The following is a 25,691-nucleotide window of genomic DNA, read 5'->3' as shown; positions in this document are numbered from 1 at the left end:
GGAACTACTGGATAGCACAGGGAACTACACTCAATATTTTGCAATAACCTATAAGGGGAAATAATCGGAAAAAGAATAGATATTTTTATTGACATCATCTATCAATGACAGTTAAAGTGTAACCTAAGGGAAGCCGGTGGTGAGTGCTTCTGACCCTGAAGACTTCAATCATCTAAAGTTTGGACTCTGCCTACTTCCCAAGGCCCTTAATGAACATATGTGTAGCCGTAGCTTAAAAAACTCCCCAGTTTGGGTTTCGGGGAGACACTGATTTTGAAAAAGCCCTGGTGTTCTCCTTACATGAATGGAACTCTTCCTACTGCTAAAACATGTCTGTCACATCCAGAGGATGGTATACCGTCTGATCGGGAAGAGTTTGGAAAAGGCATCTCATCTCCTCATCTCCTGGTGCTCGGGTTCACCCCTCCAGCGTCTTTACTAACAGTCTCCCCACTTGGAGATGTCAGCACTGTCAACATCCTGTTGCGTACAGTTTGGAATTTGTCCAGAGGATGAAGCGGAAGGAAGAGGAACAATGAGAGACAAGTCCTAGGTGTTCAGACAGGCACATGTCACTCTAATTTCCAATCAGGAAGATGAATTGACCAAAGGCTAGTGTTGCCCATGGAAACAGTATAGGGCTTGAGGAAATCCCACTGCTTTGTGGCCAGTTCCCATAAACACAAGTTGAACAATGGAACTCAGGGGCAGTAAAATTCACGAAACTGCAGAGTTGAAAATATCTATCACTGAAAAATGTCTTGAGGAAAGTCAGAGAAAAGGATTGGTAAGCAAGGGAGAATGGCAGGAAAGGGATTTGAGGAGGTAGAAAGGACTCGCCATTAAGCACAAGAAAAGCGGCTGAACATTGCCAACATTGCAGTTGGCCAAAAAGGCTGTATGCGATTTTTCTGTATATATTCAAGAAAAGGGCATACACTTTTTTAGCCAACCAAACAGGTGGGCACTGGAAATCAATACTACAAAAGATATCACTTCGCATCAGTCAGAAGAGCCATCCTCATAAAGTGTAAACACCAGAAGTGCAGGACAGGGCAAGAAGAAGAGGGAGCCCTGTGAGGCTTATAGTGGAAATGTATATTGCCAACGGCCATTCTGGAGTAGTGTATTGTGTTTGCTAAAGCATCTAAAAAATGAGCTACAGAGCATAGGGCACTTTCACTCATGGGTGTATATCTTGGGAAAAACAAAAATCGAGAGGACACAGGCACCCCAATGTTTACTGCCTCTCTCTTTAAAAGATCCTCGACTAGGATATAACTTAAATGTCTCTGGAGGGAAAAAATGGATAGAGATGTGGTACTTATGTAGAGTGGAATATTACTCAGCCTGGAAATCAATGAAATATGGCCAGTTGTAACAACTCCAGAGGAGTTACGTATGATCATTCTAAGTGACATAATTCAAAAAGAAAAAGACACATATCATAAGATATCACTTAAAGGTGGAATCCAAAATGGCTACACATGAAATAAATTACAAAACAAAAACATAGTCAAATATGTAGAAAACACGCGTAAGGCTGCTAAACGGGAAAGGTGGGGAGGGGTGAGGCATCATCCAGGAGGTTGAAATTAGCAAAGATACCATTCCAAATACCAAACTGATAATCAACAAGGCCTACACGGTAGCTAAAAGAACTGCACTCAGCACACTCAAGTCACCGGAAAAGAATATCTATGACTGGTAAGAATCTGAAAAAGCATTTATTGATGTCTCTCTGTACGTGAATCAAGTGGATGTACAGCGGCAAGAAACAGAGCTTTGAAAATCAGCTGTAACCAATATAGTAATAAATTGAAAACAATAAATGACAGAGAGACAGAGAAAACCTCTTACAACATTTCCTCAGGGACGGTGATGCAACGTGGATTGAACACATCTAGACCCACAGCAGGATGAGACATAAGGCTGGAAACTGTTCGCGCTAAGAGAAATGTGAGGTTGGGTGAGGAAATGCACACCCTTTAAAGTAATACTACCTGGTACCCATTCAATGGGTCCCAAATCTGCAGGTTCAAGGAATCTTCCTACAGCTAAAACATGTATGGAAAACCCAGAGGACTGTACACCATGTGATCGGGAGATGTGTCTAAAATGCACCTCATTTATCTTCTCCTGGTGCCGCTGTTCATCATTCCAGCCACGTTACTTAGAATCTCCCCACTTAGAGAATCAGCACATTTAAACTTCTGTTTCACACATTTTGCAAATTGTGAGGAGGATGAACGGGAAGAGGGGGAACCAATGAGAGAATAGTTGTAGGGGTGTGGACGGGCACATGTCACTCTAATTTCCCATTAAGAATAAGAATTAAAAAAATGCTCAGCCCGCCTCGCCGGAGCCAAAATAGGGCCTGAAGCAATCCTGCGGCTTTGAGACCAGCTCACAAAAGAGCAACTTAAAAAATGGAGCTCAGGGTCACTGCAATTCACAAACCTACAGAGTTATAAATGAAAACTAATGTCCAAAAATATGTTGAGGTAAGGCAAAGAAGAGGATCTGAATGCAAGACAGAATTGCAAGAAACAGATTTCAAGAGATAGATTGGACTCATCTTTAAAGCACATGAAAAGCGGCAGAATTTCGACAATGATGCAGTTGGCCCAAAAGGGAGTATGCGTTTTTTCCTGAATATATCCAGGAAAAAACGCATACGCACTTTATGGGCAACCAAGCAAGCAAGCAAGCAATGCAAATGTGCACAACAAAGAAGTCTCATTTCCCACCGGTCAAAAGGGCCATCCGAAAAAATTGTAAAAACCAGAAATGCAGGACAGGCCATGGAGAACAGGGAGCCTTTATACACTGATGGACAGTGTGTGAACTGCCGAGAGCCACTCTGGAGAAGTGTATGGTGGTTCCTAAATCATCTAAAAAACAGAGCTACAGAGCATAGGGCACTTCCAATCACGGGAGTATATCTAGGGAAGTCTAAAAATCAACAAGACACAAGCACACCACAGTTTAGAGCTACTCTGTTTACAAGAACCTCAACTTCAGTACACCTTAAATATCCCAGGAAAGAGAACGATGGATAAAGAAAATGTGGTACTTATGTACAATGGAATATCTCTTCACCATGAAATCAATGTAATAAGGCTAGTAGAAGGATAAAGAGTGGATTTAGGTCCGATAATACTACTTGAAATAAGTCAAACAGAAAAAGAAACATATCATAAGATATCACTTATAGAGGGAGGATAAATATGGCTGCACAAAAAATGAATTACAAAACAGAACAGTGTCTCACATTTAGAAAACACACTTATGTCAGCTTAAGGGGAAAGGAGAGGTGGGGTGATGCATAAAACCAGAGTTTGAAATTAGCACAGATACCGTTCAATAAACCAAATAGGTATTAGACAAGATCTACACCTTGCTCAATGAACTGGCCTCAACACACCCTATACACCGCAGAGAAATATATCTGAGTAATAAGAATCTTAAAACCCATGTATTGATATATCTCCATAAGGGAATCAAGTGTGTGCAGAGCGGCACAAACACAGCAGTGAAAATGAGCTAAACCCCATTATAGAAATAAATTTTAAAACCAAAACGCAGAAGCAATGAAAGAGAGACAAATTCTTACAAAATTCGCTCAGGGGCTGTGATGCAACCTGGAATGACCACATATAAACCCACAGCTGGATAAGACATAAGGCTGGACACTTGGGGCTGAGAGGATTGGTGAGCTTTGGTGAGCAACTGCCAAAAGTTTAATGCAATACTTCATGCTACTCATTCCAAGGGTCCCAACACTCCAGGTTGAAGGGAATCTTCCTACAGCTAAACCATGCATGGGAAATCCAGCAGATGGTATACCATATGATCGGGAAAGGTTTCTAAAATGCACCTCATTTTCCTCTCCTGGGGCTCCGGATCAACATTCCAGCCACTTTACTAACAACATCCCCACATGGAGAGTCAATGCCTTTAAGTTCCGGTATCGCACAGTCTGCAGTTTGTGCGGACGATGAATGGGAATAGGGGGAACCACTGAGAAAATAGCTGTAGCGGTTTCAATGGCCACATGTCACTCTACTTTCACATAGGAAGAAGAATTAACCAAAGGCACAGCAAGGCGCCCCAGAAGAAGAATAGGGCCTGAAGATATCCTGTGGATATGAGGCAAGATCACAAAAATAAGAGCTGAAAAATGGAACTAAGGGCAACTGCAATTCAAAAACCTGCAGAGGTATAAAGGCCAACTATTTTCCAAAAGTATATTGAGGTAAGGCTATGAAGAGGCACTGACAGCAAGGCAGAATTGCAGGAAACCGATTTCAGGAGGTAGACTGGAATTGCATTGAAAACATATGAAAAGACTCAGAACATTGACAATCATGCACTTGGCCAAAAAGGGCGTATGCGTTTTTTCCTGAATATATTCAGCAAAAAACGCATACGCACTTTTTGGCCAACCAAGCAAGCTTGCAAAGGAAATCTACACTACAATGAAGTCTCACTGCCCCCCGGTCAAAAGGGCCATCTGAAAAAAGTGTAAAATCCAGAAAGGCAGGACAGGACATGGAGAACTGGGAGCCTTGTTATGCTGATGGGCGGGATGTAAATTGCCAACAGCCACTCTGGAGAAGTGAATGGTGTTTCCTGAAACATCTAAGAAACAAAGCAACAGAGCCTAGGGCACTTCCACTTATGGTCCTATAGCTTAGGGAAATTAAAATCAAAAAGACACAGCCACCCCAAAGTTTGGGACGGCTCTGTTTACAAGAACCTCTTTTATGGTACAAGTTCAATATCACAGAAAGCGAAAAATGGATAAAGAAGTTGTGGTACTTACATACAATGCAATATCACTCAGCAATGAAATCTATGTCATCAGGCCCGTAGCAGCATAATGAGTGGATTCAGGTGTGATGATTCTAAGTGAAATAAGTCAGAGAGAAAAAGAAACATCATAAGATATCACTAATACACGGAATGTAAACTTGGCTACACAGGAACTGAATTACAAAACAGAACAGGGTCTCAAATGTAGAAAACCAAATTATGCTTGCTTAAGGGGAAAGGTGAGTTGGGGTGCTGCATAAAACCAGAGATTGAAAGTAGCACAGATACCGTTCCATAAGCCAAATATGTAATAGACAAGAGCTACTCCTTGCTCAACGAAGTGGACTCAACACCCCATATTAAACGCCTAAGAATATACCTGACTAGTAAGAATCTTAAAACCTATGGATTTATATGTCTCCAGAAGAGAATCAAGCGTGTGTACAGCGGCATAAACACAGCAGTGATAGGATGGGTGATGTTCGGTGAGCAAATGCAGACCCTTTGAAGTCATATTGCATGGTACCCATTCCATGGGTCTCAACTCTCCAGGTTTAAGGGATTCTTCCTTCAGCTAAAACATGCATGTGGAACCCAGAGTATGATCCACCGTGTGATCGAGAAACGTGTTCAAATGTGTCTCAGTTTTCGTCCCCTGGTACTCGGGTGCAACATTCCAGACGCTTTACTAACACTCTCCCCACTTGGAGAGTCAGTGCCTTTAACCTCCTGTTTGGCCCAGTTCGCAATTTCTGCGGAAAATGAACAGGAATAGGGAGAACCAATGAGAGACTAGCTGGAGGTGTCTGGACAGGCAAATTTAACTCTCATTTCCCACCAGGAAGAGGAATTAACCAAAGGCTCAGCGAGCCATGCCGGAACCACACTAGGGCCTGAAGCAATCCTGCGGTGTTGTGGCCTGCTCACAAGAAAGCGAGTTGAAGAAAGGAGCTCAGGGGCACTGTAATTCACAAACTTGCAGAGTTATAAATGACAGCTATCGTCCAAAAGTATATTGAAGTAAGGCTGCCAAGAGGACTTGAAAGCGGGGCAGAATTGCAGGAAACCGATTTCAGGAGGTAGACTGGAATTGCATGTAAAGCATAGGAAAAGAGGCAGAACATCCACAATGATGCACTTGGCCAAAAAGGGCATATGTGTTTTTTCCTGAAAATATTCAGGAAAAAAAGCATACGCCCTTTTTGGCCAACCAAGCAAGCTTGCAAAGGATATCTGCACTAAAATGAAGTCTCACTTCCCCCGGTCAAAAGGGCCATCTGAAAAAAGTGTAAAATCCAGAAAGGCAGGACAGGCCATGGAGAACTGGGAGCCTTGTTATGCTGATGGGGGGGATGTAAATTGCCAACAGCCACTCTGGAGAAGTGTATGGTGTTTCCTGAAACATCTAAAAAACAAAGCAACAGAGCCTAGGGCATTCCACTTATGGTCCTATAGCTTAGGGAAATTAAAATAAAAAAGACACAGCTACCCCAAAGTTTGGGACAGCTCTGTTTACAAGAACCTCGTTTACGGTACAAGATCAATATCGCAGAAAGCGAAAAATGGATAAAGAAGTTGTGGTACTTACGTACAATGCAATATCACTCAGCAATGAAATCTATGTCATCAGGCCCGTAGTAGCATAATGAGTGGATTCAGGTACGATGATTCTAAGTGAAATAAGTCACACAGAAAAAGAAACATCATAAGATATCACTACTACACAGAATGTAAACTTGGCTACACAGGAACTGAATTACAAAACAGAACAGGGTCTCAAATGTAAAAAACCAACTTATGCTTGCTTAACGGGAAAGGAGAGTTGGGGTGCTGCATAAAACCAGAGATTGAAATTAGCACAGACACCTTTCCATAAGCCAAATATGTAATAGACAAGAGCTACTCCTTGCTCAACGAAGTGGACTCAACACCACATATTAAACGCCTAAGAATATATCTGACTAGTAAGAATCTTAAAACTTATGGATTTATATGTCTCCGAAAGAGAATCAAGCGTGTGTACAGCGGCATAAACGCAGCAGTGATAGGATTGGTGAGGTTCGGTGAGCAAATGCAGACCCTTTGAAGTCATATTGCATGGTACCCATTCCATGGGTCTCAACTCTCCAGGTTTAAGGGATTCTTCCTTCAGCTAAAACATGCATGTGGAACACAGAGTATGATCCACCGCGTGATCGGGAAACGTGTTCAAATGTGTCTCAGTATTCGTCCCCTGGTACTTGGGTGCAACATTCCAGACGCTTTACTAACACTCTACTCACTTGGAGAGTCAGTGCCTTTAACCTCCTGTTTGGCCCAGTTTGCAATTTCTGTGGAAGATGAACAGGAATAGGGAGAACCAATGAGAGACTAGCTGGAGGTGTCTGGACGGACAAATTTAACTCTCATTTCCCACCAGGAAGAGGAATTAACCAAAGGCTCAGCGTGCCATGCCAGAACCACACTAGGGCCTGTAGCAATCCTGCGGTGTTGCGGAGAGCTCACAAGAAAGCGAATTGTAGAACGGAGCTCAGGGGCACTGTCATTCACAACCTGCAGAGTTATAAATGACAGCTATCGTCCAAAAATATATTGAAGTAAGGCTGCCAAGAGGACTTGAAAGCGGGGCAGAATTGCAGGAAACCGATTTCAGAAGGTACACGGGAGTCACTCTTAAAGCATAGGAAAAGAGACAGAACTTGGAAAATAATGCACTTGGCAAAAAAGGGCTTATGTGTTTTATCCAGAGCTCTCATAACCGAGGGGAGGAGATTCCCAGCAGGCTCCAACTACCACCTGAGGGCTCACATTGCCAAGGCAACATGAGCGAGCCAGGCAGGATTTACCTCACAGCAGAGGTCCCACCTCACAGAAGGGTGAGAAACCCAGCCAACATCAGACTCTCACCAGAGGGCCCACATCACCAAGGGGATGGGAACCAGGCAGGAGTGTCTTCACACCAGTGGGGCCACATCATCGAAAGGTGAGGTACTCAGCACATGTGTCCTCAAACCAGAGGAGCCACATCACCAAGGGCCTCGGAGTGAGGCAGGCAGGAGTAGCCTCACAACACTGGGCCCATAGAATAAAAAAGTAAGGAATCCAGCAGTTGGAACCTCCCAGCAGGCAGCCCAGAGCACCGAGGCTATGGGATCCAGACCACAGTGAACTCACAGAAGAGGGCCCATGTCATGAAACTGAGCAACCCAGCCATTGGGACCTCAGAGCAGGAGGCCCACATCCCCATGGGGATGGAAATCTGGTAGGAGTGTCCTCGCACCACTGAGAACGTATCAGAAAATTTTGGGAGACCAGCAGTTAGGGCCTGACGCCAGAGGACCCTCATCACCAAGGGAAGGAGGCTCCCAGCAGGCTCCAACTGCCACCAGAGGGCTGACGTCGCCAAGGTGATGTGTGCCAACCAGGCACGAATGACCTCACAGCAGAGGGCCCACCTCAGAGAAGTGTGACGAACCCAGTCAGGATAAGACTTGCACCAGAGGGCCCACATCACCAAATGGATTGGAACCAGGCAGGAGTGTCCTCACATGAGTAGGGCCACATCATCTAAAGGTGAGGAACCCAGAACATGTGGCTTCAAACCATAGGACAAACCAAGCCACCCAAGTGGCTGGGAGTGCGGCAGGCAGGTGGAGCCTCACAACAGAGGGCCCAAAAATAAGAAAGGTGAGGAATCCAGCAGTTGGAACCTCCCAGCAGGCGGCCCAGAGCACAGAGGCTATGGGATCCAGGCCTCTGTGAACTAACACCAGAGAGCCCACATCATGACAATGTGAACAACCCAGCCGTTGGGACCTCAGAGCAGAAGGCCCACATCCCCATGGAGATGGGATCCTAAGAGGAGTGCCCAAGCATCTTTGGGCTCACTAAGAAAAGTTGGTGAGCCCAGCAGTTAGGGCCTGACGCAAGAGGGCCCTCATCACGGGGGTAGGAGATTCCCAGCACGCTCCAACTGCCACCACACGGCTGACTTCACCAAGGCAATGTGTGCCAGCCATGCAGGAGTGACCTATCAGCAGAGGGTCTCCCTCACAGAAGGGTGAGGAACACAGCCAGGAACAGACTCTCACCAGGGGGTCCACATAACCACGTGGATGAGAACCAGGCAGGAGTGTCCTCACACTAGTGGGGCCACATCAACGAAAGGTGAGGAACCCAGCAAAGGTGGCCACAAACCAGAGGACCCACAGCACCAAGGGGTTGAGAGTGAGGTAGGTGTGTGGACGGGCATATTTAACACTCATTTCCCACCAGGAAGAGGAATTAACCAAAGGCTCAGCGTGCCCTGCCAGAAGCAGATTAGGGCCTGAAGCAGTCTTGTGGGTTTGCGGCCAGCTCACAAGAAAGCGAGTTGAAGAAAGGAGCTCAGGGGCACTATAATTCACAAACCTGCAGAGTTATAAATGACAGATAATGTCCAAAAATATATTGAAGTAAGGCTGCGAAGAGGACTTGAAAGCGGGGCAGAATTTCAGGAAACCAATTTCAGGAGGTAGACTGGATTTGCATTTAAAGCATAGGAAAAGAGGCAGAACATCGACAATGATGCACTTGGCAAAAAAGGGCGTATGAGTTTGTTTCTGAATATATTCAGGAAAAAACACATACGCCCTTTTTGGCAAACCAAGCAAGCTTGCAATGGAAATCCGAACTACTATGAAGTGTCACTTCCCCCCGGTCTAAAGGGCTATCTGAAAAAAGTGTAAAATCCAGAAAGGCAAGATAGGCCATGGGGAAAAAGGAGCCTTGTTATGTTGATGGGTGGGATGTAAATTGCCAACAGCCACTCTGGAGAAGTGTATGGTGTTTCCTGATACATCTGAAAAACAAAGCAGCAGAGTCTAGGGCATTTCCACTTATGGTCCTATAGCTTAGGGAAATTAAAATCAAAAAGACACAGCCACCCCAAAATTTGGGATGGCTCTGTTTACAGGAACCTCTTCTACAGTACAAGTTAAATATCCCAGAGAACAAATAATTGATAAAGAAGTTGCGGTACTTACGTACAACAGAATACCACTCAGCAATGAAATCTGTGTCACCAGGCCTGTACCAGCATAATGAGTGGATTGAGGCACGATGATTCTAAGTGAAATAAGTCACACAGAAAAAGAAACATCATAAGGTATCACTAATGCACGGAATGTAAACTTGGCTACACATGAACTGAATTACAAAACAGAACAGGGTCTCAAGTTTAGAAAACCAACTTATGCTTGCTTAAGGGGAAAGGTGAGTTGGGGTGCTGCATAAAACCAGAGTTTGAAATTAGCACAGATACTGTTCCATAAGCCAAATATGTAATAGACAAGACCTACCCCTTGCTCAACGAAATGGACTCAACAATGAGGTATCACCTCACACCTGTTAGAATGGGCATCATCTGAAAATCTACAAACAACAAATGCTGGAAAGGGTGTGGAGAAAAGGAAGCCACTTCCACTATTGTTGGGAATATAAATTGATACAGTCACTATGGAGAACAATATGGAGTTTCTTAAGAAACTAATAATAGAATTACCATATGATACAGCAATCCCAGTATTGGACATATACCCAGACAAAACCATAATTCAAAAAGAGACATGCACCGCAATGTTCATTGCATCACTATTTACAATATCGAGGTAATGGAAGCAACCTAAATGCCCACAGACAGACGAATGCATAAAGACGTGGTACATATATAAAATGGAATATTACTAAGCCATGAAAGGAATGAAATTGGGTCATTTGTAGAGACGTCGATGGATCTAGAGACTGTCATACAGAGTGAAGTAAGTCAGAAAGAGAAAAACAAATCTTGTATATTCATGCATATATGTGGAACCTAGAAAAACTGTACAGATTAACCATTTTGCAAGGCATAAATAGAGCAACAGATGTAGACAACAAACGTATGGACAACAAGGGGGGAAAGCTCTTGGGGGGGTGGTGGTGGGAGGAGTTGAGAGATTGGGATTGGCATGTAAACATTTATATGTATAAAATAGATAACCAATAAGAACCTGCTGTATAAAAATATAAAATAAAATTCAAAATTAAAAAGAAATAAAATTTAAAAAATAAAACAGAAAAAACAATTATTCCCTTCACATACATGTATTTATATGAATAAATTAGTTCCATGCTTATATCTGTAAATACAAAAAAGAGAAAATCTATCTTGAACCAAAAATGAAAAAGAGAAAAAAAAAAAAACAGAACCCACCAGTTCCACAGAGGAAAACCGTATCAGGGCACTTGCTCCAGTTGTAAACAATTCTGAAGTTGGTCAGTGGTGGGGAATCGTCTCCCATTCAGCCAGCAGCCCCCACACAACAAGCGTCCTCATTGCAAAGCTGGGGCACTGTGCCGAGGCATCTGTGAGTAAACGTGAGCTGAGCCCCAGGCCAGTTGCTGCTGAACTGTTCCCACCCTTCCCAGGTAAAACACCTGAATATATACAAGGACTTGAAAGCCTAGAGGAAGGGCCATGGAGCCACACGAGTGACAGCATGCCAGCTGACTTGGTGCCTGCAGGCCAGCCAGGATGGTCCTGGCCCTGGGTGCTCTTCTGGAAGATTTCCATTTCCCTGCCTGAGATACCCGTCCTGTCCCTGCCCCCACTGCTTTTTTCCTTCCTCACCTCTGCCCAGGGAGAAATTCCAGCAGCAGGTATGGGTGACACATCCTCTTCTTTAGCAGGTGGCAGCCTGGCAACTGCTGCAGAAAGTCCAGCAGAGCCCCACTCACACTGGGCCACCCACAAAGCCGTGGCCTCTCACTCCCTCCCACCAGCCCAGCCCCGAGACTGCTGACAGGGCAGAGAAAATGGCGTCAGGCACAGCTGCAGGGGCTCTTGCTGCCTGGAGTGGTATTTATATTGATCTCAACCCAGGCACACCTGGGGAGGGCTGGCCGGCACAGTAAGGCTGCCCAGGTCAGCTAATCATCACCCCTCAGGGGCTCACAGTTGCAGAAAATGGAACTTGCTGAACTGGCCAGGTCCAAGGAACAGGTGTGGGCTCCTGAGAGTCAGGATAGACAAGGGGCTGCAGCTTTGGCTTGTTTTCTAATCATTTTATCTGGCCCATGAGTGGGAGACAACTTCAAGAAAACCCTCTCCTAATGAGAGGAACCCAGGAGTCAGGGAGAGGAGGGGTGGTTGGTGGTTGGAGACAGAGGCCTGGTGCCCCGGGTGCAGTGGAAGTCTCTGGAAGACCAGGTGGAGGGAGGCCACACAGAGTGATGCCCAGGGTCACAGACCTGTCGGAGCTGCTGTTTGTTAGTTCAAGTCCTGCTCTGAGGTGCTCTGTGTCAGCTCTGAGCGACAGGTGAGCTGGGGGTGCTCTTCAATGAGGGCTATGTGCACGGTTCCTGTGTGCCCAGCCCTGCCACGGTACCTGCAAGGGTAGCTCTGTATCCTGGGAGAGGCCTGACCACGAGAGCCCCATGGGCTGCTGGGGACCTGGTAAAGGATGTCAGGACAGTCAGTGAAGCCACCGAGGATATACCTCCAGTTGCTCCTAATTCCTATACCCTGCTGGTCATTCTACCAACCACCAGGACATGGTATTCTGTATTAGTCTTCAATGATGCCTTCTTTTGTATTCCATTAGTCCCAGAGTCACAAGAAATTTTGGCTTGTGAGTGGCAGGACTCAACATACAACTAAAACAATACTTCCGGGCCGTCTTGCCCCAAGGGTTCAAAAATTCCCACACCATCTTTGGGGAAAGCTTAGCTAAAGACCGAAAAGTTCTACCTCTGGAAAAGGAAACCCTCCTTCAATATGCAGACGACATTCTGATCGCCAGCCCTACTAAGGAGGCCTCTGAACTACCAAGCCAATAAAGGATAGAAGTTGTCCAAGAAAAAGCTCAAATATAACAGACTGCAGTGACCTGCCTGGGCTTCATTCTCACAGAAGGTCGGAGAAGCCCATCCCAGGAAAGGGAAGAAACCATTTGCAGCCTTACCCCTTTCTAAAACTAGAAGACAGCTTAGGGGTTCCTGGGGAGGCCAGGGTTTGCTGCCTCTGGATCCCTAACTACAGTCTACTAGCTGGGCCTCTATATGAAACACTGAAAGGAAAAGATGATGATCCTTTTGAACAGAATCCAGAAGTGGCCTTTCAAGAATGGAAAGAGCAGTCAATTCAGACCCTTGCCCTGGAACTCCCTAATTGAGCTAAACCCTTTGACCTTTACATTCCCGGTGAAAGGTGAATCGCCATTGGAGAATTAGTGCAAAAACTGGGACCACTTGAAATGGAACAACGCAAGAATGCCATCCAGGTAGGATAAACTACAGTCACCAAGGGGCTTGGCCCACTGCCACATCTGGCCAAGATACTGGTGGTATCTCAAAACCTGGAAATCAGCAGCCCAAAAGGCCACCTCCCTCCTAAGGGAAAAGGACCCCACGTGGTGATCCTAATCACCAACCATGCCCTGAAGTTGCAGGGTTCGCTCCGTGGGCACACCGACCTCGAGTGAGGAGGCCCTCCAACTCCAACATCCAGAGAGATAACCGGGGGCAACAGGGCACCATGACGACTGTGTGAACATCACTTGACCTGGAGTTTCCCTCATAAAACAACAATAGTGTGTCCCGAAGGAGTAGACTACTGCTTGCAGGACTTACTGCACCCGGAGGGGAGCTAATAATCTTGGCGGGGGAACCGTATATCACACTGTCACCATAGAAAAGCCTACAGACACCGTGATGATGGTGGCCAATAAGACCGGCTGGACTCCTGTTTACTTCAAAAGCCTGTTGACTCAGTGGCCATCATGGTCCTTGATCACCACTGACCCTGGACTGTCTGGGAGTTGAGTGGGCAGGGCTCTGACACCTGGTGCTGTTTTTACGTTAATTCAGGGGCCTAATTGAAGAAAGAGCAGACTACTGGTCAGAGCATCTAGGCTGGCAGAAACGGTCAGCCTAAGGTGGCCGAACAAATGTGGGACGGGGTGAAATCGGCCCCCACAGCGTCTCTGCACATCTCTTTCCTGGACCCTTAAAGGTCATTAGAATCTATAACACTTCCAATGCTGGTGCTCAGGCGGACGAGCAGGGAGGCAGGGGTCCTGGGGCCAATCAACGTCACCTGGAGGCTGCTGGGGAGAAGTTCTGACCTGCGTCCCCTGGTATGAGGGCTCCCAACTCAGCACTCAGCAGTTACAGAAGAAGGGTCTGCACCCTCAGCACTCCAAGAATGAGGAATGGGACAAAAGGCAGAGGAGGGGTTTGTCCCCAGCAAAGCCCATTAAAAATCCCTGGGAGATAAAAATAGAATCTGGGCAATAAAGTCAAGTCTGACCATTTTATCCTTTGTGCTTTGTCTAATTTCACGTGCTCCTAGGGTCCCGCATGCAGAGGTTCCACACCCGGCACTTCAGACCAGATTTCCTAGTGCAGAATGGCTGGGTCGACACCTCAGCTCCTGGGGCCCAGTGCAGACTCCGAGATATAGAGCCTGAGCTGCAGCCAACCTGGCCCTCGAGAGCTCCGCCCCCTCCCTCCCACTGACTCTGACAGGATCTCTACACAGCAGCCCAGCCCACAGCCCATGGGGTAGTGCATGCTCTCACCTCTCCATTCTCTGATCAAAATATAAAGTTTCCTTTGCTTGGGAACCAAACTCAGTCTCGATCTGTTGGCCCAATGACACTGGGCAGGGGGACACTTGTTGGGGTCCACTCTGGAGGATCAGTAACAGAAATTGAGACTATTGTAACTTCAATGAACAGATGTGTGAGCCAAACTGTAGTTAACATAGAACAGTTTAGAAGGCTCGGGTAAAATAAGATGTTTCTAACACTTCCATTTGATATTTCCATAACTTTATTAGAAGCAAGTTCAGTGAAAAGGTTTGTCTTATTTGTCAGGTCAATATTAGAGAAATGAAGTGATTTCTTTCCAAGGATGTACATCTAATAATCTTGGTTAAAGCTTCAATCTTGTTTTAAATGCTTTTCCATTGAAAATGATACCTCTCTTTCAGCTCCCCCATTTCTGAGAAATATAAAATCTTATAATTTATTATTACCAAAGGGGAAAGGTGGGAGGAGGGATAAATTAACAGTTTGGAATTAACACATACACACTGCTATGTATAAAATAGATCATCAACAAGGAACTACTGGATAGCACAGGGAACTACACTCAATATTTTGCAATAACCTATAAGGGGAAATAATCGGAAAAAGAATAGATATTTTTATTGACATCATCTATCAATGACAGTTAAAGTGTAACCTAAGGGAAGCCGGTGGTGAGTGCTTCTGACCCTGAAGACTTCAATCATCTAAAGTTTGGACTCTGCCTACTTCCCAAGGCCCTTAATGAACATATGTGTAGCCGTAGCTTAAAAAACTCCCCAGTTTGGGTTTCGGGGAGACACTGATTTTGAAAAAGCCCTGGTGTTCTCCTTACATGAATGGAACTCTTCCTACTGCTAAAACATGTCTGTCACATCCAGAGGATGGTATACCGTCTGATCGGGAAGAGTTTGGAAAAGGCATCTCATCTCCTCATCTCCTGGTGCTCGGGTTCACCCCTCCAGCGTCTTTACTAACAGTCTCCCCACTTGGAGATGTCAGCACTGTCAACATCCTGTTGCGTACAGTTTGGAATTTGTCCAGAGGATGAAGCAGAAGGAAGAGGAACAATGAGAGACAAGTCCTAGGTGTTCAGACAGGCACATGTCACTCTAATTTCCAATCAGGAAGATGAATTGACCAAAGGCTAGTGTTGCCCATGGAAACAGTATAGGGCTTGAGGAAATCCCACTGCTTTGTGGCCAGTTCCCATAAACACAAGTTGAACAATGGAACTCAGGGGCAGTAAAATTCACGAAACTGCAGAGTTGAAAATATCTATCACTGAAAAATGTCTTGAGGAAAGTCAGAGAAAAGGATTGGTAAGCAAGGGAGAATGGCAGGAAAGGGATTTGAGGAGGTAGAAAGGACTCGCCATTAAGCACAAGAAAAGCGGCTGAACATTGCCAACATTGCAGTTGGCCAAAAAGGCTGTATGCGATTTTTCTGTATATATTCAAGAAAAGGGCATACACTTTTTTAGCCAACCAAACAGGTGGGCACTGGAAATCAATACTACAAAAGATATCACTTCGCATCAGTCAGAAGAGCCATCCTCATAAAGTGTAAACACCAGAAGTGCAGGACAGGGCAAGGAGAAGAGGGAGCCCTGTGAGGCTTATAGTGGAAATGTATATTGCCAACGGCCATTCTGGAGTAGTGTATTGTGTTTGCTAAAGCATCTAAAAAATGAGCTACAGAGCATAGGGCACTTTCACTCATGGGTGTATATCTTGGGAAAAACAAAAATCGAGAGGACACAGGCACCCCAATGTTTACTGCCTCTCTCTTTAAAAGATCCTCGACTAGGATATAACTTAAATGTCTCTGGAGGGAAAAAATGGATAGAGATGTGGTACTTATGTAGAGTGGAATATTACTCAGCCTGGAAATCAATGAAATATGGCCAGTTGTAACAACTCCAGAGGAGTTACGTATGATCATTCTAAGTGACATAATTCAAAAAGAAAAAGACACATATCATAAGATATCACTTAAAGGTGGAATCCAAAATGGCTACACATGAAATAAATTACAAAACAAAAACATAGTCAAATATGTAGAAAACACGCGTAAGGCTGCTAAACGGGAAAGGTGGGGAGGGGTGAGGCATCATCCAGGAGGTTGAAATTAGCAAAGATACCATTCCAAATACCAAACTGATAATCAACAAGGCCTACACGGTAGCTAAAAGAACTGCACTCAGCACACTCAAGTCACCGGAAAAGAATATCTATGACTGGTAAGAATCTGAAAAAGCATTTATTGATGTCTCTCTGTACGTGAATCAAGTGGATGTACAGCAGCAAGAAACAGAGCTTTGAAAATCAGCTGTAACCAATATAGTAATAAATTGAAAACAATAAATGACAGAGAGACAGAGAAAACCTCTTACAACATTTCCTCAGGGACGGTGATGCAACGTGGATTGAACACATCTAGACCCACAGCAGGATGAGACATAAGGCTGGAAACTGTTCGCGCTAAGAGAAATGTGAGGTTGGGTGAGGAAATGCACACCCTTTAAAGTAATACTACCTGGTACCCATTCAATGGGTCCCAAATCTGCAGGTTCAAGGAATCTTCCTACAGCTAAAACATGTATGGAAAACCCAGAGGACTGTACACCATGTGATCGGGAGATGTGTCTAAAATGCACCTCATTTATCTTCTCCTGGTGCCGCTGTTCATCATTCCAGCCACGTTACTTAGAATCTCCCCACTTAGAGAATCAGCACATTTAAACTTCTGTTTCACACATTTTGCAAATTGTGAGGAGGATGAACGGGAAGAGGGGGAACCAATGAGAGAATAGTTGTAGGGGTGTGGACGGGCACATGTCACTCTAATTTCCCATTAAGAATAAGAATTAAAAAAATGCTCAGCCCGCCTCGCCGGAGCCAAAATAGGGCCTGAAGCAATCCTGCGGCTTTGAGACCAGCTCACAAAAGAGCAACTTAAAAAATGGAGCTCAGGGTCACTGCAATTCACAAACCTACAGAGTTATAAATGAAAACTAATGTCCAAAAATATGTTGAGGTAAGGCAAAGAAGAGGATCTGAATGCAAGACAGAATTGCAAGAAACAGATTTCAAGAGATAGATTGGACTCATCTTTAAAGCACATGAAAAGCGGCAGAATTTCGACAATGATGCAGTTGGCCCAAAAGGGAGTATGCGTTTTTTCCTGAATATATCCAGGAAAAAACGCATACGCACTTTATGGGCAACCAAGCAAGCAAGCAAGCAATGCAAATGTGCACAACAAAGAAGTCTCATTTCCCACCGGTCAAAAGGGCCATCCGAAAAAATTGTAAAAACCAGAAATGCAGGACAGGCCATGGAGAACAGGGAGCCTTTATACACTGATGGACAGTGTGTGAACTGCCGAGAGCCACTCTGGAGAAGTGTATGGTGGTTCCTAAATCATCTAAAAAACAGAGCTACAGAGCATAGGGCACTTCCAATCACGGGAGTATATCTAGGGAAGTCTAAAAATCAACAAGACACAAGCACACCACAGTTTAGAGCTACTCTGTTTACAAGAACCTCAACTTCAGTACACCTTAAATATCCCAGGAAAGAGAACGATGGATAAAGAAAATGTGGTACTTATGTACAATGGAATATCTCTTCACCATGAAATCAATGTAATAAGGCTAGTAGAAGGATAAAGAGTGGATTTAGGTCCGATAATACTACTTGAAATAAGTCAAACAGAAAAAGAAACATATCATAAGATATCACTTATAGAGGGAGGATAAATATGGCTGCACAAAAAATGAATTACAAAACAGAACAGTGTCTCACATTTAGAAAACACACTTATGTCAGCTTAAGGGGAAAGGAGAGGTGGGGTGATGCATAAAACCAGAGTTTGAAATTAGCACAGATACCGTTCAATAAACCAAATAGGTATTAGACAAGATCTACACCTTGCTCAATGAACTGGCCTCAACACACCCTATACACCGCAGAGAAATATATCTGAGTAATAAGAATCTTAAAACCCATGTATTGATATATCTCCATAAGGGAATCAAGTGTGTGCAGAGCGGCACAAACACAGCAGTGAAAATGAGCTAAACCCCATTATAGAAATAAATTTTAAAACCAAAACGCAGAAGCAATGAAAGAGAGACAAATTCTTACAAAATTCGCTCAGGGGCTGTGATGCAACCTGGAATGACCACATATAAACCCACAGCTGGATAAGACATAAGGCTGGACACTTGGGGCTGAGAGGATTGGTGAGCTTTGGTGAGCAACTGCCAAAAGTTTAATGCAATACTTCATGCTACTCATTCCAAGGGTCCCAACACTCCAGGTTGAAGGGAATCTTCCTACAGCTAAACCATGCATGGGAAATCCAGCAGATGGTATACCATATGATCGGGAAAGGTTTCTAAAATGCACCTCATTTTCCTCTCCTGGGGCTCCGGATCAACATTCCAGCCACTTTACTAACAACATCCCCACATGGAGAGTCAATGCCTTTAAGTTCCGGTATCGCACAGTCTGCAGTTTGTGCGGACGATGAATGGGAATAGGGGGAACCACTGAGAAAATAGCTGTAGCGGTTTCAATGGCCACATGTCACTCTACTTTCACATAGGAAGAAGAATTAACCAAAGGCACAGCAAGGCGCCCCAGAAGAAGAATAGGGCCTGAAGATATCCTGTGGATATGAGGCAAGATCACAAAAATAAGAGCTGAAAAATGGAACTAAGGGCAACTGCAATTCAAAAACCTGCAGAGGTATAAAGGCCAACTATTTTCCAAAAGTATATTGAGGTAAGGCTATGAAGAGGCACTGACAGCAAGGCAGAATTGCAGGAAACCGATTTCAGGAGGTAGACTGGAATTGCATTGAAAACATATGAAAAGACTCAGAACATTGACAATCATGCACTTGGCCAAAAAGGGCGTATGCGTTTTTTCCTGAATATATTCAGCAAAAAACGCATACGCACTTTTTGGCCAACCAAGCAAGCTTGCAAAGGAAATCTACACTACAATGAAGTCTCACTGCCCCCCGGTCAAAAGGGCCATCTGAAAAAAGTGTAAAATCCAGAAAGGCAGGACAGGACATGGAGAACTGGGAGCCTTGTTATGCTGATGGGCGGGATGTAAATTGCCAACAGCCACTCTGGAGAAGTGAATGGTGTTTCCTGAAACATCTAAGAAACAAAGCAACAGAGCCTAGGGCACTTCCACTTATGGTCCTATAGCTTAGGGAAATTAAAATCAAAAAGACACAGCCACCCCAAAGTTTGGGACGGCTCTGTTTACAAGAACCTCTTTTATGGTACAAGTTCAATATCACAGAAAGCGAAAAATGGATAAAGAAGTTGTGGTACTTACATACAATGCAATATCACTCAGCAATGAAATCTATGTCATCAGGCCCGTAGCAGCATAATGAGTGGATTCAGGTGTGATGATTCTAAGTGAAATAAGTCAGAGAGAAAAAGAAACATCATAAGATATCACTAATACACGGAATGTAAACTTGGCTACACAGGAACTGAATTACAAAACAGAACAGGGTCTCAAATGTAGAAAACCAAATTATGCTTGCTTAAGGGGAAAGGTGAGTTGGGGTGCTGCATAAAACCAGAGATTGAAAGTAGCACAGATACTGTTCCATAAGCCAAATATGTAATAGACAAGAGCTACTCCTTGCTCAACGAAGTGGACTCAACACCCCATATTAAACGCCTAAGAATATACCTGACTAGTAAGAATCTTAAAACCTATGGATTTATATGTCTCCAGAAGAGAATCAAGCGTGTGTACAGCGGCATAAACACAGCAGTGATAGGATGGGTGATGTTCGGTGAGCAAATGCAGACCCTTTGAAGTCATATTGCATGGTACCCATTCCATGGGTCTCAACTCTCCAGGTTTAAGGGATTCTTCCTTCAGCTAAAACATGCATGTGGAACCCAGAGTATGATCCACCGTGTGATCGAGAAACGTGTTCAAATGTGTCTCAGTTTTCGTCCCCTGGTACTCGGGTGCAACATTCCAGACGCTTTACTAACACTCTCCCCACTTGGAGAGTCAGTGCCTTTAACCTCCTGTTTGGCCCAGTTCGCAATTTCTGCGGAAAATGAACAGGAATAGGGAGAACCAATGAGAGACTAGCTGGAGGTGTCTGGACAGGCAAATTTAACTCTCATTTCCCACCAGGAAGAGGAATTAACCAAAGGCTCAGCGAGCCATGCCGGAACCACACTAGGGCCTGAAGCAATCCTGCGGTGTTGTGGCCTGCTCACAAGAAAGCGAGTTGAAGAAAGGAGCTCAGGGGCACTGTAATTCACAAACTTGCAGAGTTATAAATGACAGCTATCGTCCAAAAGTATATTGAAGTAAGGCTGCCAAGAGGACTTGAAAGCGGGGCAGAATTGCAGGAAACCGATTTCAGGAGGTAGACTGGAATTGCATGTAAAGCATAGGAAAAGAGGCAGAACATCCACAATGATGCACTTGGCCAAAAAGGGCATATGTGTTTTTTCCTGAAAATATTCAGGAAAAAAAGCATACGCCCTTTTTGGCCAACCAAGCAAGCTTGCAAAGGATATCTGCACTAAAATGAAGTCTCACTTCCCCCGGTCAAAAGGGCCATCTGAAAAAAGTGTAAAATCCAGAAAGGCAGGACAGGCCATGGAGAACTGGGAGCCTTGTTATGCTGATGGGGGGGATGTAAATTGCCAACAGCCACTCTGGAGAAGTGTATGGTGTTTCCTGAAACATCTAAAAAACAAAGCAACAGAGCCTAGGGCATTCCACTTATGGTCCTATAGCTTAGGGAAATTAAAATAAAAAAGACACAGCTACCCCAAAGTTTGGGACAGCTCTGTTTACAAGAACCTCGTTTACGGTACAAGATCAATATCGCAGAAAGCGAAAAATGGATAAAGAAGTTGTGGTACTTACGTACAATGCAATATCACTCAGCAATGAAATCTATGTCATCAGGCCCGTAGTAGCATAATGAGTGGATTCAGGTACGATGATTCTAAGTGAAATAAGTCACACAGAAAAAGAAACATCATAAGATATCACTACTACACAGAATGTAAACTTGGCTACACAGGAACTGAATTACAAAACAGAACAGGGTCTCAAATGTAAAAAACCAACTTATGCTTGCTTAACGGGAAAGGAGAGTTGGGGTGCTGCATAAAACCAGAGATTGAAATTAGCACAGACACCTTTCCATAAGCCAAATATGTAATAGACAAGAGCTACTCCTTGCTCAACGAAGTGGACTCAACACCACATATTAAACGCCTAAGAATATATCTGACTAGTAAGAATCTTAAAACTTATGGATTTATATGTCTCCGAAAGAGAATCAAGCGTGTGTACAGCGGCATAAACGCAGCAGTGATAGGATTGGTGAGGTTCGGTGAGCAAATGCAGACCCTTTGAAGTCATATTGCATGGTACCCATTCCATGGGTCTCAACTCTCCAGGTTTAAGGGATTCTTCCTTCAGCTAAAACATGCATGTGGAACACAGAGTATGATCCACCGCGTGATCGGGAAACGTGTTCAAATGTGTCTCAGTATTCGTCCCCTGGTACTTGGGTGCAACATTCCAGACGCTTTACTAACACTCTACTCACTTGGAGAGTCAGTGCCTTTAACCTCCTGTTTGGCCCAGTTTGCAATTTCTGTGGAAGATGAACAGGAATAGGGAGAACCAATGAGAGACTAGCTGGAGGTGTCTGGACGGACAAATTTAACTCTCATTTCCCACCAGGAAGAGGAATTAACCAAAGGCTCAGCGTGCCATGCCAGAACCACACTAGGGCCTGTAGCAATCCTGCGGTGTTGCGGAGAGCTCACAAGAAAGCGAATTGTAGAACGGAGCTCAGGGGCACTGTCATTCACAACCTGCAGAGTTATAAATGACAGCTATCGTCCAAAAATATATTGAAGTAAGGCTGCCAAGAGGACTTGAAAGCGGGGCAGAATTGCAGGAAACCGATTTCAGAAGGTACACGGGAGTCACTCTTAAAGCATAGGAAAAGAGACAGAACTTGGAAAATAATGCACTTGGCAAAAAAGGGCTTATGTGTTTTATCCAGAGCTCTCATAACCGAGGGGAGGAGATTCCCAGCAGGCTCCAACTACCACCTGAGGGCTCACATTGCCAAGGCAACGTGAGCGAGCCAGGCAGGATTTACCTCACAGCAGAGGTCCCACCTCACAGAAGGGTGAGAAACCCAGCCAACATCAGACTCTCACCAGAGGGCCCACATCACCAAGGGGATGGGAACCAGGCAGGAGTGTCTTCACACCAGTGGGGCCACATCATCGAAAGGTGAGGTACTCAGCACATGTGTCCTCAAACCAGAGGAGCCACATCACCAAGGGCCTCGGAGTGAGGCAGGCAGGAGTAGCCTCACAACACTGGGCCCATAGAATAAAAAAGTAAGGAATCCAGCAGTTGGAACCTCCCAGCAGGCGGCCCAGAGCACCGAGGCTATGGGATCCAGACCACAGTGAACTCACAGAAGAGGGCCCATGTCATGAAACTGAGCAACCCAGCCATTGGGACCTCAGAGCAGGAGGCCCACATCCCCATGGGGATGGAAATCTGGTAGGAGTGTCCTCGCACCACTGAGAACGTATCAGAAAATTTTGGGAGACCAGCAGTTAGGGCCTGACGCCAGAGGACCCTCATCACCAAGGGAAGGAGGCTCCCAGCAGGCTCCAACTGCCACCAGAGGGCTGACGTCGCCAAGGTGATGTGTGCCAACCAGGCACGAATGACCTCACAGCAGAGGGCCCACCTCAGAGAAGTGTGACGAACCCAGTCAGGATAAGACTTGCACCAGAGGGCCCACATCACCAAATGGATTGGAACCAGGCAGGAGTGTCCTCACATGAGTAGGGCCACATCATCTAAAGGTGAGGAACCCAGAACATGTGGCTTCAAACCATAGGACAAACCAAGCCACCCAAGTGGCTGGGAGTGCGGCAGGCAGGAGGAGCCTCACAACAGAGGGCCCAAAAATAAGAAAGGTGAGGAATCCAGCAGTTGGAACCTCCCAGCAGGCGGCCCAGAGCACAGAGGCTATGGGATCCAGGCCTCTGTGAACTAACACCAGAGAGCCCACATCATGACAATGTGAACAACCCAGCCGTTGGGACCTCAGAGCAGAAGGCCCACATCCCCATGGAGATGGGATCCTAAGAGGAGTGCCCAAGCATCTTTGGGCTCACTAAGAAAAGTTGGTGAGCCCAGCAGTTAGGGCCTGACGCAAGAGGGCCCTCATCACGGGGGTAGGAGATTCCCAGCACGCTCCAACTGCCACCACACGGCTGACTTCACCAAGGCAATGTGTGCCAGCCATGCAGGAGTGACCTATCAGCAGAGGGTCTCCCTCACAGAAGGGTGAGGAACACAGCCAGGAACAGACTCTCACCAGGGGGTCCACATAACCACGTGGATGAGAACCAGGCAGGAGTGTCCTCACACTAGTGGGGCCACATCAACGAAAGGTGAGGAACCCAGCAAAGGTGGCCACAAACCAGAGGACCCACAGCACCAAGGGGTTGAGAGTGAGGTAGGTGTGTGGACGGGCATATTTAACACTCATTTCCCACCAGGAAGAGGAATTAACCAAAGGCTCAGCGTGCCCTGCCAGAAGCAGATTAGGGCCTGAAGCAGTCTTGTGGGTTTGCGGCCAGCTCACAAGAAAGCGAGTTGAAGAAAGGAGCTCAGGGGCACTATAATTCACAAACCTGCAGAGTTATAAATGACAGATAATGTCCAAAAATATATTGAAGTAAGGCTGCGAAGAGGACTTGAAAGCGGGGCAGAATTTCAGGAAACCAATTTCAGGAGGTAGACTGGATTTGCATTTAAAGCATAGGAAAAGAGGCAGAACATCGACAATGATGCACTTGGCAAAAAAGGGCGTATGAGTTTGTTTCTGAATATATTCAGGAAAAAACACATACGCCCTTTTTGGCAAACCAAGCAAGCTTGCAATGGAAATCCGAACTACTATGAAGTGTCACTTCCCCCCGGTCTAAAGGGCTATCTGAAAAAAGTGTAAAATCCAGAAAGGCAAGATAGGCCATGGGGAAAAAGGAGCCTTGTTATGTTGATGGGTGGGATGTAAATTGCCAACAGCCACTCTGGAGAAGTGTATGGTGTTTCCTGATACATCTGAAAAACAAAGCAGCAGAGTCTAGGGCATTTCCACTTATGGTCCTATAGCTTAGGGAAATTAAAATCAAAAAGACACAGCCACCCCAAAATTTGGGATGGCTCTGTTTACAGGAACCTCTTCTACAGTACAAGTTAAATATCCCAGAGAACAAATAATTGATAAAGAAGTTGCGGTACTTACGTACAACAGAATACCACTCAGCAATGAAATCTGTGTCACCAGGCCTGTACCAGCATAATGAGTGGATTGAGGCACGATGATTCTAAGTGAAATAAGTCACACAGAAAAAGAAACATCATAAGGTATCACTAATGCACGGAATGTAAACTTGGCTACACATGAACTGAATTACAAAACAGAACAGGGTCTCAAGTTTAGAAAACCAACTTATGCTTGCTTAAGGGGAAAGGTGAGTTGGGGTGCTGCATAAAACCAGAGTTTGAAATTAGCACAGATACTGTTCCATAAGCCAAATATGTAATAGACAAGACCTACCCCTTGCTCAACGAAATGGACTCAACAATGAGGTATCACCTCACACCTGTTAGAATGGGCATCATCTGAAAATCTACAAACAACAAATGCTGGAAAGGGTGTGGAGAAAAGGAAGCCACTTCCACTATTGTTGGGAATATAAATTGATACAGTCACTATGGAGAACAATATGGAGTTTCTTAAGAAACTAATAATAGAATTACCATATGATACAGCAATCCCAGTATTGGACATATACCCAGACAAAACCATAATTCAAAAAGAGACATGCACCGCAATGTTCATTGCATCACTATTTACAATATCGAGGTAATGGAAGCAACCTAAATGCCCACAGACAGACGAATGCATAAAGACGTGGTACATATATAAAATGGAATATTACTAAGCCATGAAAGGAATGAAATTGGGTCATTTGTAGAGACGTCGATGGATCTAGAGACTGTCATACAGAGTGAAGTAAGTCAGAAAGAGAAAAACAAATCTTGTATATTCATGCATATATGTGGAACCTAGAAAAACTGTACAGATTAACCATTTTGCAAGGCATAAATAGAGCAACAGATGTAGACA

The sequence above is a fragment of the Orcinus orca genome, chromosome 1 (assembly GCF_937001465.1).
Source record: "Orcinus orca chromosome 1, mOrcOrc1.1, whole genome shotgun sequence".
Taxonomy (NCBI): Eukaryota; Metazoa; Chordata; class Mammalia; order Artiodactyla; family Delphinidae; genus Orcinus; species Orcinus orca.
Note: the sequence above shows the minus strand (reverse complement) of the source record.